The sequence below is a fragment of the Salvelinus fontinalis genome, chromosome 14 (assembly GCF_029448725.1).
Source record: "Salvelinus fontinalis isolate EN_2023a chromosome 14, ASM2944872v1, whole genome shotgun sequence".
Classification (NCBI taxonomy): domain Eukaryota; kingdom Metazoa; phylum Chordata; class Actinopteri; order Salmoniformes; family Salmonidae; genus Salvelinus; species Salvelinus fontinalis.
Window position 1 is genome coordinate 14,888,568 of NC_074678.1, and position 13,334 is coordinate 14,901,901.

The window sequence follows — 13,334 nt, forward strand, 5'->3', positions numbered from 1 at the left end:
TGTGACATATGAAATACGACTGAGTGTAATCAATGTGTAATAACTACGTAAAAAAATGTATGAACGCGTTAAATTATTATGTGACGTGCAGTAATATTCAGGTCCTGAATGGTCAACAAGCTTATTTGACACGTCAAATAGTGTTATTTAACATGTATTTTTTTTTGACAAAGACCCAAACGGCGTTCCATAGAAATCCTGGTTGAGAATGAAACGACTGAACAAATTAACAAGAAACAACACAGCAAGTAGGTGAAAGAAATAGGTTTTGAATATGTTTTACTGGTAATGGGGACATACATAAATGCCAACAAAAAAAGTTTTTGGTCAGTGTGGTATGTGTGCGTGTAACCTTTATTTAACTAGGCAAGTCAGTTAAGAAAAAAATTCTTTTTTACAAAGACGGCCTACCCCAGCCAAACCTGGACGACGTTAGGACAATTGTGCTCCGCTCACGGCCGGATGTGATACAACCTGGATTCGAAACAGGGACTGTAGTGACGCCACTTGCACCTAGATGCAGTGCCTTAGACGGCTTTGTCCATGTGTGTGTTAACTATTTAACTGTACTAGAATGCTTAAAAAGCCGCAAAAATTTTAAATAATGGTTACTGGTTCGGGTTTTTTGGCAAGGAAAATATTGGATATCGGTATTGACCAAAATGGTCATATCGGAGCATCAGTAATAACATTTCACCCGATTCTCTGCGCTGTCTCGTACTTGCTGCCCAAATGAGAGCTGCGCTGTCTCTTACTTGCTGCCCATATGAGAGCTGCGCTGTCTCTTACTTGCTGCACATATGAGAGCTTCGCTGTCTCGTACTTGCTGCCCATATGAGAGCTTTGCTGTCTCTTACTTGCTGGCCATATGAGAGCTACACTGTCTCTTACTTGCTGTCCATTCGAGAGCTGCGCTGTCTCTTACTTGCTGCCCATATGAGAGCTGCGCTGTCTCGTACTTGCTATCCATATGAAAGCTACGCTGTCTCGTACTTGCTGCCCTTATGAGCGCTTTGCTGTCTCGTACTTGCTGCCTATATGAGAGCTACACTGTCTCTTACTTGCTGCTTATATGAGAGCTGTGCTGTCTCATACTGGCTGCCCACATGAGAACTGTGCTGTCTCGTACTTGCTGCCCATATGAGAGCTTTGCTGTCTCGTACTTGCTGCCCATATGAGAGCTGCGCTGTCTCATACTTGCTACCCATATGAGAGCTGTGCTGTCTCGTACTTGCTGCCCACATGAGAGCTGCGCTGTCTTGTACTTGCTGCTTATATGAGAGCTGTGCTGTCTCGTACTTGTTGCCCATATGAGAGCTGCGCTGTCTCGTACTTGCTGCCCACATGAGAGCTGCGCTGTCTTGTACTTGCTGCTTATATGAGAGCTGTGCTGTCTCGTACTTGTTGCCCATATGAGAGCTGCGCTGTCTCGTACTTGCTGCCCATATGAGAGCTGCGCTGTCTCGTACTTGCTGCCCACGTGAGATCTGCGCTCTCGTACTTGCTGCCCACATGAGAGCTGCGCTGTCTCGTACTTGCTGCCCATATGAGAGCTGCACTGTCTCTTACTTGCTGCCCATTCGAGAGCTGCGCTGTCTCTTACTTGCTATTCATATTAAAGCTGGGCTGTCTCGTACTTGCTGCCCATATGAGAGCTTCGCTGTGTCGTACTTGCTGCCCTTATGAGCGCTTCGCTGTCTTGTACTTGCTGCCCATATGAGAGCTGCGCTGTCTCTTACTTGCTGCCCATATTAAAGCTGCGCTGTCTCGTACTTGCTGCCCATATGAGAGCTTCGCTGTCTCGTACTTGCTGCCCATATGAGAGCTGCGCTGTCTCTTACTTGCTGCCCATATGAGAGCTGCGCTGTCTCGTACTTGCTATCCATATTAAAGCTACGCTGTCTCGTACTTGCTGCCCTTATGAGCGCTTTGCTGTCTTGTACTTGCTGCGCATATGAGAGCTGCGCTATCTCTTACTTGCTGCCCATATTAAAGCTGTGCTGTCTCGTACTTGCTTCTCATATGAGAGCTGTTCTGTCTCTTACTTTTAGCCCATATGAGAGCTGCGCTGTCTCGTACTTGTTGCCCATATGAGAGCTGCGCTGTCTCGTACTTGCTGCCCATATTACAGCTTCGCTGTCTCGTACTTGCTGCCCACATGAGAGCTGCGCTGTCTCGTACTTGCTGCCCAAATGAGAGCTGGCTGTCTCTTACTTGCTGCCCACATGAGAGCTGCGCTGTCTCGTACTTGCTGCCCACATGAGAGCTGGCTGTCTCTTACTTGCTGCCCATATGAGAGCTTCGCTGTCTCTTACTTGCTGCCCATAGGAGAGCTTCGCTGTCTCGTACTTGCTGCCCATATGAGAGCTTCGATGTCTCGTACTTGCTGCCTATATGAGAGCTACACTGTCTCTTACTTGCTGCTTATATGAGAGCTGTGCTGTCTCATACTTGCTGCCCACATGAGAACTGTGCTGTCTCGTACTTGCTGCCCATATGAGAGCTTTGCTGTCTTGTACTTGCTGCCCATATGAGAGCTGCGCTGTCTCATACTTGCTACCCATATGAGAGCTGTGCTGTCTCGTACTTGCTGCCCACATGAGAGCTGCGCTGTCTCTTACTTGCTGCTTATATGAGAGCTGTGCTGTCTCGTACTTGTTGCCCATATGAGAGCTGCGCTGTCTCGTACTTGCTGCCCATATGAGAGCTGCGCTGTCTCGTACTTTCTGCCCATATGAGAGCTGTGCTCTCTTACTTGCTGCCCATATGAGAGCTGCGCTGTCTCGTACCTGCTGCCTACATGAGAGATGCGCTGTCTCGTACTTGCTGCCCACATGAGAGCTGCGCTGTCTCGTACTTGCTGCCCACATGAGAGCTGTGATGTCTCGTACTTGCTGCCCATATGAGAGCTGCGCTGTCTCGTACTTGCTGCCAAAATGAGAGCTGGCTGTCTCTTACTTGCTGCCCATATGAGACCTTCGCTGTCTCGTACTTGCTGCCCATATGAGAGCTTCGCTGTCTCGTACTTGCTGCCCATATGAGAGCTTCGCTCTCTCGTACTTGCTGCCTATATGAGAGCTACACTGTCTCTTACTTGCTGCTTATATGAGAGCTGTGCTGTCTCATACTTGCTGCCCACATGAGAACTGTGCTGTTTCGTACTTGCTGCCCATATGAGAGCTTTGCTGTCTCGTACTTGCTGCCCATATGAGAGCTTTGCTGTCTCGTACTTGCTGACCATATGAGAGCTTTGCTTTCTCATACTTGCTACCCACATGAGAACTGTGCTGTTTCGTACTTGCTGCCCATATGAGAGCTGAGCTGTCTCATACTTGCTACCCATATGAGAGCTTCGCTGTGTCGTACTTGCTGCTTATATGAGAGCTGTGCTGTCTCATACTGGCTGCCCACATGAGAACTGTGCTGTCTCGTACTTGCTGCCCAAATGAGAGCTGGCTGTCTCTTACTTGCTGCCCACATGAGAGCTGCGCTGTCTCGTACTTGCTGCCCACATGAGAGCTGGCTGTCTCTTACTTGCTGCCCATATGAGAGCTTCGCTGTCTCTTACTTGCTGCCCATAGGAGAGCTTCGCTGTCTCGTACTTGCTGCCCATAGGAGACCTTCGCTGTCTCGTACTTGCTGCCTATATGAGAGCTACACTGTCTCTTACTTGCTGCTTATATGAGAGCTGTGCTGTCTCATACTGGCTGCCCACATGAGAACTGTGCTGTCTCGTACTTGCTGCCCATATGAGAGCTTTGCTGTCTCGTACTTGCTGCCCATATGAGAGCTGCGCTGTCTCATACTTGCTACCCATATGAGAGCTGTGCTGTCTCGTACTTGCTGCACACATGAGAGCTGCGCTGTCTTGTACTTGCTGCTTATATGAGAGCTGTGCTGTCTTGTACTTGTTGCCCATATGAGAGCTGCGCTGTCTCGTACTTGCTGCCCACATGAGAGCTGCGCTGTCTTGTACTTGCTGCTTATATGAGAGCTGTGCTGTCTCGTACTTGTTGCCCATATGAGAGCTGCGCTGTCTCGTACTTGCTGCCCATATGAGAGCTGCGCTGTCTCGTACTTGCTGCCCACGTGAGATCTGCGCTCTCGTACTTGCTGCCCACATGAGAGCTGTGCTGTCTCGTACTTGCTGCCCATATGAGAGCTGCACTGTCTCTTACTTGCTGCCCATTCGAGAGCTGCGCTGTCTCTTACTTGCTATTCATATTAAAGCTGGGCTGTCTCGTACTTGCTGCCCATATGAGAGCTTCGCTGTGTCGTACTTGCTGCCCTTATGAGCGCTTCGCTGTCTTGTACTTGCTGCCCATATGAGAGCTGCGCTGTCTCTTACTTGCTGCCCATATTAAAGCTGCGCTGTCTCGTACTTGCTGCCCATATGAGAGCTTCGCTGTCTCGTACTTGCTGCCCATATGAGAGCTGCGCTGTCTCTTACTTGCTGCCCATATGAGAGCTGCGCTGTCTCGTACTTGCTATCCATATTAAAGCTACGCTGTCTCGTACTTGCTGCCCTTATGAGCGCTTTGCTGTCTTGTACTTGCTGCGCATATGAGAGCTGCGCTATCTCTTACTTGCTGCCCATATTAAAGCTGTGCTGTCTCGTACTTGCTTCTCATATGAGAGCTGTTCTGTCTCTTACTTTTTGCCCATATGAGAGCTGCGCTGTCTCGTACTTGTTGCCCATATGAGAGCTGCGCTGTCTCGTACTTGCTGCCCATATTACAGCTTCGCTGTCTCGTACTTGCTGCCCACATGAGAGCTGCGCTGTCTCGTACTTGCTGCCCAAATGAGAGCTGGCTGTCTCTTACTTGCTGCCCACATGAGAGCTGTGCTGTCTCGTACTTGCTGCCCACATGAGAGCTGGCTGTCTCTTACTTGCTGCCCATATGAGAGCTTCGCTGTCTCTTACTTGCTGCCCATAGGAGAGCTTCGCTGTCTCGTACTTGCTGCCCATATGAGAGCTTCGATGTCTCGTACTTTCTGCCTATATGAGAGCTACACTGTCTCTTACTTGCTGCTTATATGAGAGCTGTGCTGTCTCATACTTGCTGCCCACATGAGAACTGTGCTGTCTCGTACTTGCTGCCCATATGAGAGCTTTGCTGTCTTGTACTTGCTGCCCATATGAGAGCTGCGCTGTCTCATACTTGCTACCCATATGAGAGCTGTGCTGTCTCGTACTTGCTGCCCACATGAGAGCTGCGCTGTCTCTTACTTGCTGCTTATATGAGAGCTGTGCTGTCTCGTACTTGTTGCCCATATGAGAGCTGCGCTGTCTCGTACTTGCTGCCTATATGAGAGCTGCGCTGTCTCGTACTTTCTGCCCATGTGAGAGCTGCGCTCTCGTACTTGCTGCCCATATGAGAGCTGCGCTGTCTCGTACCTGCTGCCTACATGAGAGATGCGCTGTCTCGTACTTGCTGCCCACATGAGAGCTGCGCTGTCTCGTACTTGCTGCCCACATGAGAGCTGTGATGTCTCGTACTTGCTGCCCATATGAGAGCTGCGCTGTCTCGTACTTGCTGCCAAAATGAGAGCTGGCTGTCTCTTACTTGCTGCCCATATGAGACCTTCGCTGTCTCGTACTTGCTGCCCATATGAGAGCTTCGCTGTCTCGTACTTGCTGCCCATATGAGAGCTTCGCTCTCTCGTACTTGCTGCCTATATGAGAGCTACACTGTCTCTTACTTGCTGCTTATATGAGAGCTGTGCTGTCTCATACTTGCTGCCCATATGAGAGCTGCGCTGTCTCTTACTTGCTGCTTATATGAGAGCTGTGCTGTCTCGTACTTGTTGCCCATATGAGAGCTGCGCTGTCTCGTACTTGCTGCCCATATGAGAGCTGCGCTGTCTCGTACTTTCTGCCCATGTGAGAGCTTTGCTGTCTTGTACTTGCTGCCCATATGAGAGCTGCGCTGTCTCATACTTGCTACCCATATGAGAGCTGTGCTGTCTCGTACTTGCTGCCCACATGAGAGCTGCGCTGTCTCTTACTTGCTGCTTATATGAGAGCTGTGCTGTCTCGTACTTGTTGCCCATATGAGAGCTGCGCTGTCTCGTACTTGCTGCCCATATGAGAGCTGCGCTGTCTCGTACTTTCTGCCCATATGAGAGCTGTGCTCTCTTACTTGCTGCCCATATGAGAGCTGCGCTGTCTCGTACCTGCTGCCTACATGAGAGATGCGCTGTCTCGTACTTGCTGCCCACATGAGAGCTGCGCTGTCTCGTACTTGCTGCCCACATGAGAGCTGTGATGTCTCGTACTTGCTGCCCATATGAGAGCTGCGCTGTCTCGTACTTGCTGCCAAAATGAGAGCTGGCTGTCTCTTACTTGCTGCCCATATGAGACCTTCGCTGTCTCGTACTTGCTGCCCATATGAGAGCTTCGCTGTCTCGTACTTGCTGCCCATATGAGAGCTTCGCTCTCTCGTACTTGCTGCCTATATGAGAGCTACACTGTCTCTTACTTGCTGCTTATATGAGAGCTGTGCTGTCTCATACTTGCTGCCCACATGAGAACTGTGCTGTTTCGTACTTGCTGCCCATATGAGAGCTTTGCTGTCTCGTACTTGCTGCCCATATGAGAGCTTTGCTGTCTCGTACTTGCTGACCATATGAGAGCTTTGCTTTCTCATACTTGCTGCCCACATGAGAACTGTGCTGTTTCGTACTTGCTGCCCATATGAGAGCTGAGCTGTCTCATACTTGCTACCCATATGAGAGCTTCGCTGTGTCGTACTTGCTGCTTATATGAGAGCTGTGCTGTCTCATACTGGCTGCCCACATGAGAACTGTGCTGTCTCGTACTTGCTGCCCAAATGAGAGCTGGCTGTCTCTTACTTGCTGCCCACATGAGAGCTGCGCTGTCTCGTACTTGCTGCCCACATGAGAGCTGGCTGTCTCTTACTTGCTGCCCATATGAGAGCTTCGCTGTCTCTTACTTGCTGCCCATAGGAGAGCTTCGCTGTCTCGTACTTGCTGCCCATAGGAGACCTTCGCTGTCTCGTACTTGCTGCCTATATGAGAGCTACACTGTCTCTTACTTGCTGCTTATATGAGAGCTGTGCTGTCTCATACTGGCTGCCCACATGAGAACTGTGCTGTCTCGTACTTGCTGCCCATATGAGAGCTTTGCTGTCTCGTACTTGCTGCCCATATGAGAGCTGCGCTGTCTCATACTTGCTACCCATATGAGAGCTGTGCTGTCTCGTACTTGCTGCACACATGAGAGCTGCGCTGTCTTGTACTTGCTGCTTATATGAGAGCTGTGCTGTCTCGTACTTGTTGCCCATATGAGAGCTGCGCTGTCTCGTACTTGCTGCCCACATGAGAGCTGCGCTGTCTTGTACTTGCTGCTTATATGAGAGCTGTGCTGTCTCGTACTTGTTGCCCATATGAGAGCTGCGCTGTCTCGTACTTGCTGCCCATATGAGAGCTGCGCTGTCTCGTACTTGCTGCCCACGTGAGATCTGCGCTCTCGTACTTGCTGCCCACATGAGAGCTGTGCTGTCTCGTACTTGCTGCCCATATGAGAGCTGCACTGTCTCTTACTTGCTGCCCATTCGAGAGCTGCGCTGTCTCTTACTTGCTATTCATATTAAAGCTGGGCTGTCTCGTACTTGCTGCCCATATGAGAGCTTCGCTGTGTCGTACTTGCTGCCCTTATGAGCGCTTCGCTGTCTTGTACTTGCTGCCCATATGAGAGCTGCGCTGTCTCTTACTTGCTGCCCATATTAAAGCTGCGCTGTCTCGTACTTGCTGCCCATATGAGAGCTTCGCTGTCTCGTACTTGCTGCCCATATGAGAGCTGCGCTGTCTCTTACTTGCTGCCCATATGAGAGCTGCGCTGTCTCGTACTTGCTATCCATATTAAAGCTACGCTGTCTCGTACTTGCTGCCCTTATGAGCGCTTTGCTGTCTTGTACTTGCTGCGCATATGAGAGCTGCGCTATCTCTTACTTGCTGCCCATATTAAAGCTGTGCTGTCTCGTACTTGCTTCTCATATGAGAGCTGTTCTGTCTCTTACTTTTTGCCCATATGAGAGCTGCGCTGTCTCGTACTTGTTGCCCATATGAGAGCTGCGCTGTCTCGTACTTGCTGCCCATATTACAGCTTCGCTGTCTCGTACTTGCTGCCCACATGAGAGCTGCGCTGTCTCGTACTTGCTGCCCAAATGAGAGCTGGCTGTCTCTTACTTGCTGCCCACATGAGAGCTGTGCTGTCTCGTACTTGCTGCCCACATGAGAGCTGGCTGTCTCTTACTTGCTGCCCATATGAGAGCTTCGCTGTCTCTTACTTGCTGCCCATAGGAGAGCTTCGCTGTCTCGTACTTGCTGCCCATATGAGAGCTTCGATGTCTCGTACTTTCTGCCTATATGAGAGCTACACTGTCTCTTACTTGCTGCTTATATGAGAGCTGTGCTGTCTCATACTTGCTGCCCACATGAGAACTGTGCTGTCTCGTACTTGCTGCCCATATGAGAGCTTTGCTGTCTTGTACTTGCTGCCCATATGAGAGCTGCGCTGTCTCATACTTGCTACCCATATGAGAGCTGTGCTGTCTCGTACTTGCTGCCCACATGAGAGCTGCGCTGTCTCTTACTTGCTGCTTATATGAGAGCTGTGCTGTCTCGTACTTGTTGCCCATATGAGAGCTGCGCTGTCTCGTACTTGCTGCCTATATGAGAGCTGCGCTGTCTCGTACTTTCTGCCCATGTGAGAGCTGCGCTCTCGTACTTGCTGCCCATATGAGAGCTGCGCTGTCTCGTACCTGCTGCCTACATGAGAGATGCGCTGTCTCGTACTTGCTGCCCACATGAGAGCTGCGCTGTCTCGTACTTGCTGCCCACATGAGAGCTGTGATGTCTCGTACTTGCTGCCCATATGAGAGCTGCGCTGTCTCGTACTTGCTGCCAAAATGAGAGCTGGCTGTCTCTTACTTGCTGCCCATATGAGACCTTCGCTGTCTCGTACTTGCTGCCCATATGAGAGCTTCGCTGTCTCGTACTTGCTGCCCATATGAGAGCTTCGCTCTCTCGTACTTGCTGCCTATATGAGAGCTACACTGTCTCTTACTTGCTGCTTATATGAGAGCTGTGCTGTCTCATACTTGCTGCCCATATGAGAGCTGCGCTGTCTCTTACTTGCTGCTTATATGAGAGCTGTGCTGTCTCGTACTTGTTGCCCATATGAGAGCTGCGCTGTCTCGTACTTGCTGCCCATATGAGAGCTGCGCTGTCTCGTACTTTCTGCCCATGTGAGAGCTGCGCTCTCGTACTTGCTGCCCATATGAGAGCTGCGCTGTCTCGTACTTGCTGCCAAAATGAGAGCTGGCTGTCTCTTACTTGCTGCCCATATGAGACCTTCGCTGTCTCGTACTTGCTGCCCATATGAGAGCTTCGCTGTCTCGTACTTGCTGCCCATATGAGAGCTTCGCTCTCTCGTACTTGCTGCCTATATGAGAGCTACACTGTCTCTTACTTGCTGCTTATATGAGAGCTGTGCTGTCTCATACTTGCTGCCCATATGAGAGCTTTGCTGTCTCGTACTTGCTGCCCATATGAGAGCTTTGCTGTCTCGTACTTGCTGCCCATATGAGAGCTTTGCTGTCTCGTACTTGCTGCCCATATGAGAGCTTTGCTTTCTCATACTTGCTGCCCACATGAGAACTGTGCTGTTTCGTACTTGCTGCCCATATGAGAGCTGCGCTGTCTCATACTTGCTACCCATATGAGAGCTTCGCTGTGTCGTACTTGCTGCCCTTATGAGCGGTTCGCTGTCTTGTACTTGCTGCCCACATGAGAGCTGTGATGTCTCGTACTTTCTGCCCACATGAGAGCTGCGCTGTCTCGTACTTGCTGCCCAAATGAGAGCTGGCTGTCTCTTACTTGCTGCCCACATGAGAGCTGGCTGTCTCTTACTTGCTGCCCATATGAGAGCTTCGCTGTCTCGTGCTTGCTGCCCATATGAGAGCTTCGCTGTCTCTTACTTGCTGCCCATAGGAGAGCTTCGCTGTCTCGTACTTGCTGCCCATAGGAGAGCTTCGCTGTCTCGTACTTGCTGCCTATATGAGAGCTACACTGTCTCTTACTTGCTGCTTATATGAGAGCTGTGCTGTCTCATACTGGCTGCCCACATGAGAACTGTGCTGTCTCGTACTTGCTGCCCATATGAGAGCTGCGCTGTCTCATACTTGCTACCCATATGAGAGCTGCGCTGTCTCGTACTTGCTGCCCACATGAGAGCTGCGCTGTCTTGTACTTGCTGCTTATATGAGAGCTGTGCTGTCTCGTACTTGTTGCCCATATGAGAGCTGCGCTGTCTCGTACTTGCTGCCCACATGAGAGCTGCGCTGTCTTGTACTTGCTGCTTATATGAGAGCTGTGCTGTCTCGTACTTGTTGCCCATATGAGAGCTGCGCTGTCTCGTACTTGCTGCCCATATGAGAGCTGCGCTGTCTCGTACTTGCTGCCCACGTGAGATCTGCGCTCTCGTACTTGCTGCCCACATGAGAGCTGTGCTGTCTCGTACTTGCTGCCCATATGAGAGCTGCACTGTCTCTTACTTGCTGCCCATTCGAGAGCTGCGCTGTCTCTTACTTGCTATTCATATTAAAGCTGGGCTGTCTCGTACTTGCTGCCCATATGAGAGCTTCGCTGTGTCGTACTTGCTGCCCTTATGAGCGCTTCGCTGTCTTGTACTTGCTGCCCATATGAGAGCTGCGCTGTCTCTTACTTGCTGCCCATATTAAAGCTGCGCTGTCTCGTACTTGCTGCCCATATGAGAGCTGCGCTGTCTCGTACTTGCTGCCCATATGAGAGCTGCGCTGTCTATTACTTGCTGCCCATATGAGAGCTGCGCTGTCTCGTACTTGCTATCCATATTAAAGCTACGCTGTCTCGTACTTGCTGCCCTTATGAGCGCTTTGCTGTCTTGTACTTGCTGCGCATATGAGAGCTGCGCTATCTCTTACTTGCTGCCCATATTAAAGCTGTGCTGTCTCGTACTTGCTTCTCATATGAGAGCTGTTCTGTCTCTTACTTTTTGCCCATATGAGAGCTGCGCTGTCTCGTACTTGTTGCCCATATGAGAGCTGCGCTGTCTCGTACTTGCTGCCCATATTACAGCTTCGCTGTCTCGTACTTGCTGCCCACATGAGAGCTGCGCTGTCTCGTACTTGCTGCCCAAATGAGAGCTGGCTGTCTCTTACTTGCTGCCCACATGAGAGCTGCGCTGTCTCGTACTTGCTGCCCACATGAGAGCTGGCTGTCTCTTACTTGCTGCCCATATGAGAGCTTCGCTGTCTCTTACTTGCTGCCCATAGGAGAGCTTCGCTGTCTCGTACTTGCTGCCCATATGAGAGCTTCGATGTCTCGTACTTTCTGCCTATATGAGAGCTACACTGTCTCTTACTTGCTGCTTATATGAGAGCTGTGCTGTCTCATACTTGCTGCCCACATGAGAACTGTGCTGTCTCGTACTTGCTGCCCATATGAGAGCTTTGCTGTCTTGTACTTGCTGCCTACATGAGAGATGCGCTGTCTCGTACTTGCTGCCCACATGAGAGCTGCGCTGTCTCGTACTTGCTGCCCACATGAGAGCTGTGATGTCTCGTACTTGCTGCCCATATGAGAGCTGCGCTGTCTCGTACTTGCTGCCAAAATGAGAGCTGGCTGTCTCTTACTTGCTGCCCATATGAGACCTTCGCTGTCTCGTACTTGCTGCCCATATGAGAGCTTCGCTGTCTCGTACTTGCTGCCCATATGAGAGCTTCGCTCTCCTGTACTTGCTGCCTATATGAGAGCTACACTGTCTCTTACTTGCTGCTTATATGAGAGCTGTGCTGTCTCATACTTGCTGCCCATATGAGAGCTGCGCTGTCTCTTACTTGCTGCTTATATGAGAGCTGTGCTGTCTCGTACTTGTTGCCCATATGAGAGCTGCGCTGTCTCGTACTTGCTGCCCATATGAGAGCTGCGCTGTCTCGTACTTTCTGCCCATGTGAGAGCTGCGCTCTCGTACTTGCTGCCCATATGAGAGCTGCGCTGTCTCGTACTTGCTGCCAAAATGAGAGCTGGCTGTCTCTTACTTGCTGCCCATATGAGACCTTCGCTGTCTCGTACTTGCTGCCCATATGAGAGCTTCGCTGTCTCGTACTTGCTGCCCATATGAGAGCTTCGCTCTCTCGTACTTGCTGCCTATATGAGAGCTACACTGTCTCTTACTTGCTGCTTATATGAGAGCTGTGCTGTCTCATACTTGCTGCCCATATGAGAGCTTTGCTGTCTCGTACTTGCTGCCCATATGAGAGCTTTGCTGTCTCGTACTTGCTGCCCATATGAGAGCTTTGCTGTCTCGTACTTGCTGCCCATATGAGAGCTTTGCTTTCTCATACTTGCTGCCCACATGAGAACTGTGCTGTTTCGTACTTGCTGCCCATATGAGAGCTGCGCTGTCTCATACTTGCTACCCATATGAGAGCTTCGCTGTGTCGTACTTGCTGCCCTTATGAGCGCTTCGCTGTCTTGTACTTGCTGCCCACATGAGAGCTGCGATGTCTCGTACTTTCTGCCCACATGAGAGCTGCGCTGTCTCGTACTTGCTGCCCAAATGAGAGCTGGCTGTCTCTTACTTGCTGCCCACATGAGAGCTGGCTGTCTCTTACTTGCTGCCCATATGAGAGCTTCGCTGTCTCGTGCTTGCTGCCCATATGAGAGCTTCGCTGTCTCGTACTTGCTGCCTATATGAGAGCTACACTGTCTCTTACTTGCTGCTTATATGAGAGCTGTGCTGTCTCATACTTGCTGCCCACATGAGAACTGTGCTGTCTCGTACTTGCTGCCCATATGAGAGCTTTGCTGTCTCGTACTTGCTGCCCATATGAGAGCTGCGTTGTCTCATACTTGCTACCCATACGAGAGCTGTGCTGTCTCGTACTTGCTGCCCACATGAGAGCTGCGCTTTCTTGTACTTGCTGCTCATGAGAGCTGTGCTGTCTCGTACTTGTTGCCCATATGAGAGCTGCGCTGTCTCGTACTTGCTGCCCATATGAGAGCTGCGCTGTCTCGTACTTGCTGCCCATATGAGAGCTGCGCTGTCTCGTACTTGCTGCCCAGGTGAGATCTGCGCTCTTGTACTTGCTGCCCACATGAGAGCTGCAATGTCTCTTACTTGCTGCCCATTCGAGAGCTGCGCTGTCTCTTACTTGCTATCCATATTAAAGCTGGGCTGTCTCGTACTTGCTGCCCATATGAGAGCTTCGCTGTGTCGTACTTGCTGCCCTTATGAGCGCTTCGCTGTCTTGTACTTGCTGCCCATA